This window comes from Schistocerca cancellata, chromosome 7 (assembly GCF_023864275.1).
Source record: "Schistocerca cancellata isolate TAMUIC-IGC-003103 chromosome 7, iqSchCanc2.1, whole genome shotgun sequence".
In the NCBI taxonomy this organism is placed as follows: Eukaryota; Metazoa; Arthropoda; class Insecta; order Orthoptera; family Acrididae; genus Schistocerca; species Schistocerca cancellata.
Genome location: NC_064632.1, coordinates 259,677,346 through 259,681,654, shown reverse-complemented (window position 1 = coordinate 259,681,654; position 4,309 = coordinate 259,677,346).

The following is a 4,309-nucleotide window of genomic DNA, read 5'->3' as shown; positions in this document are numbered from 1 at the left end:
AAACAAGCGTTTCTGTCCGGATTATCCACACATTGGCAGCAAAGCAGGGTTCGTTGAAGGATGTTTGTGGACTTTCGAATCCAAGAAAAGTGGAGATTATCATGAGGAGATGTGCCCCGAAACCTTCGAGAAGTGGTTTCCAGATGTTCTTCCTCGGCTTCATGAAAATGCAGTTATTGTTCTTGATAACGCACCGTACCATTCTCGGAGAAAAGAAAAAGTTCCCAATGCGAGTTCCAATAAGCACGAAATATCAGAGCGGCTAAAATCTAAAAACATCGATTTCGAAGACGGTATGTTAAAGAAAGAACTTTTAGATCTAGTTAAAAATCACAGAACAGCGCACAACGAATACGCAATAGATGAAATGGCGAAGAATGCAGGGAAAACTGTTCTCAGAATTCCTCCGTACCACTGTGAATTAAACGCCATCGAGTTAGTATGGGCCAGAATCAAAGGCTATGTTGCAGCGAAAAACAAAACATACAAAATGCCAGAAGTTAAAGTACTGCTAGAAGAAGCAGTAAGAACAGTGACTGCAGAGGATTGGAACAAGTGGGTCCTCCATGTCGTAGAAAATGCGGAAACTCAAATGTGGAAATTAGACTGCATTATAGAGGAGAGAGCTGAGTGGTTTGTTATAAACCTCAATGAAAATAGTGCTGGTTCGACAGAGTGAACCTTGTATCGTCCTTTATCATTATTATTACTGGTATTGTTCTTAAAATTAACAATTAACTGTGTTTGAATGAAGCGTTTTGTTAGCAACCTGAATGAAAATAAATATGATTCGACAGAATGAACTCAGTTTAACATTATTTTAACATGATTGTTAAATTTTTTTCGTACATTGTTGCCCAGGTTTCTCACGGTCCGCTGTGACAGCTCGGCAGCCAGCCGAACGCCGCCAGCTGCAAAGCGTGCGCCAAGAATTTTCCACACCCTTATGTATCACGCTTTGACCATAGATACTAGTAGACTGGCCTTGCTGGGCAGAAGCTATGGGGCTGGTGTGGCTTCAACATAAACCACGTGACTGTTGGCAAAACGTGGCGGGATTTCCAATCAGCGGTCTGCGATGCTATGTTTGTATCGGATTTTCCCCACATTTCTCAATTGACTGCCAAACGCTTCCAACAAAAACTACTTTTTTATTTGTGAAAAATTATGCCAGAACTACATTTGACCTGGATTTGTTCAAAGTACCATTTATAAAATCTAACAAAAACATCGAACGCCACTCTGGTGGGCAGCGGGACGAAATTACTATAAACGTCGTTAAAATTCTTTTAAACAGTAAGAGTGGCCTCGTGTCAAAACTTTAAACATTGTATTCGCAACGTTTCGAGCTCTAGTCACTTATAAAAGAAATTGGCTATGGGAATTATGTCAACTATAGGTGTCAAAATTGTTTACTTTAGGAGCAGATCCATTTTAGAGTATCAATTTTAGGTGCACTTCAAAGGTTCAGTTCTCACTATTTTTAGAAAAGTTTAAACTATCAGTTTTAAAAAAATGATATTTTAGATGAAAGATGAGACTTTGCAGTTTCAGAAAATAATTTTGGAGCCTAGGTTTAAAAATGACAGACACTGTAAATACAAATTATAGATATACATTGTACATAATAACTAACCTATCAAAACACTTCTCCGCGAAGTGCTTCGAGCAAAGGCGCGTATGTGCAAACAGCTTAAAGTTTTTCCGTTTCAGGGCCTGTATCCAAAGCTGCCTTCGGTTTTCATCCTCACGGGACCTATGACTAGGAACGAGAAACGATTATACTTACTTCTGTAACCGAATTATCACAGATACTTTCCAAAATGTAAAATGAGTCTGACTTTACAGGCATCGCTTTCAACACTTTAATTTACGTGATACTCTCTTTCAAGCGTAAAAAACATATGAAAGTCACTTCAGCAGATTTCAATAAACGCATCTGCACTATCATAGAAACACTTACACGTGAAATGTAAAGCCATTTTCCCGACAAAACGCTTAGTACAGCCATAAGCGCAACACGAAACAACCATGTTTTGCCAACATTCACGTGACTTTAGCCCAGAGATGTTGGAGCCACGAAAATGACGTCAGGGCCAGTCTATTATATTTATGGTCGAAGGTATCACGTGAACACTGAATGCTTTCTCTGGAAACGAGCGTAATCGCTCACGTGACACTGTTTATGTTTCGTCCCAGCTCTCGGTGAATAGACTTTAGAGTGTGTGATTTTGCAGCGAACTTGGTGCTTAATGTCTTGCAGGATGGAAGAAATTACTGCCTCTTCTTATGATTGCAGGAAAAAGTCATGCTGTGAACAAATATTGACGTAATAAATAAAAATATTCTTGCGGCTATGATAACTTTTAGTATGTATATGTGCTTGCATTTTTATACAAACAAAGCATTTACTACACACATTGTTGACGCATGAGTAAAAATTGCACGCCCTTTTTGTGTGAGATCTAATAAGTAAGTACTCTCAAGTGAGACTGAAACAAAAGTTGTTAAAAAATTGAATATTCTTCAGACAATGCTCTTCTTTTACAAAGATAAATTTAAAAACCTATATTTGCCATCTTCTTTGGGAATGTACAAATTTCTTATTACTAATGAGGAAAAGAAAACATTCATATAAATTAATAATGAGAAAAAAATAAAATAAAAAGGTATGCTATTGAGAGCTAGTTGTTTAATTATTACACAAATGGAACAGTTTGGTTGTGAGTTACCAAAGCCAACAAATGTGGAAGTGGAAAACCTGATGGTGGAGACAGACTGATCTATAGTGTAGCAAGATATCTAGGTTGATAGTGAGTTGGTAAAGGCCAAAATGCGAAAGCATCAAACTTGGTTGTGGTGGCAAACTAATCTGAGCATAGCCATAGGTCTGGGTTAGTTTAGAATGCAACAGTTTGGTTGTGAGATGATGAAGCCAACCAAAGTGAAGGCAGGAAACCTGGTTGTGGTGACAGACTGATCTATAGTGTAGCCATAGATGTAGGTTAGTTTGAAATGCAACAGTTCGATGGTGAGTTGGTGAAGTCAATGAATGTGAAAGCAAAAGCCTTGGTTGTGGTGATAAACTGATATGTAGCCTAGCCAGCGTTCTAGGTTAGGTTGGAGTGCAAAATTTGGTAGTGACTTGGCGAAGCCAATGAATGTCAAAGCAAGATATCTGGTTGTGGTGACAAACTGATATGTATTATAGCCAGAGAGCTAGGTGAGGTTGGAATGCAACAGTTTGTTTGTGAGTTGGTGAAGTGAAATTTGGGAAAAGGAAACACAACAAAGGCTATGAAAAGTTAGGTGTTCATCGGATTTCAGTGAGGGTTGAAAAAATTGTGCTTCCTTGAGCTTGTTGAATTTCAGACCAAGGAAGTGTCGTTCAGAATAAGAAGGAAGACGACGATTATTACTGACTGCTTCAGTTCATACAACTCTCTAGGTGTTGATCGTTTCCAGCATCTTGGTGTGAACCATAGTGTGAACTTTGTAGGTACACAAAAGCTTTCCTTTCACACAGAACGTGGAGAGAGTCTGGTAGGACATCACTGGTGCCATCTCACAATATGGCAGACGGGCCAACCATTTTGTGGGTTAGCTGTGTAAATGTTCCGTTGAGCACATTGCCAGAAAAAAATGTTACATCTCTTTTTTGCTGGAGTGGGTAAACTTTACCTTCCTGGCAGAACTGTGATGCAGTTTCGAAGAATGTTGCAAGCAGGAATAGCGACAACAATTCCGTGTCTTTCCAAAAAACTGGTGCCTTCCGTTCCCTCAATGTTACATGTCTGTTACACCATCATTTTGCTTGGTACTGTACATTTTGTACATTGCATTGGAATATCTACTTTATTTGCATTTCATTTTTGACATTTTTTCGTCGTTTGTGCGTTCACTCGTTGAAATTTTGAAGATATGACTGGCTGATTACATAATGTGTTATGTGCTGTCATCCTGTGTTGTGACTGGTTGAAGAGCTCACATGCTCTGTGCCCAAATTGAATAACAAAAGCTCAACATACAGTGCAATCTCGATTTCACAGTTTCCAAAGCTATCGTGCAGTATTTGGTGGATTTCGTATTTATACTTGCTTATTGTACAAATACGTAGTTTCAGTGGTACAGTGCATTATAGGTCCAACCTAGTGATGGGCATTTTTCCCCTGTTTGTTGTGCTACAGTGCCTTAAATTATAAATTAAATTACCACCATTTGGACTTTATATCATATCAGAAAACGTAGGAGACAGATGTGCTGACACACTTTCTAGTTTTCATCAAATCTATTCCAAACAGAAAATATC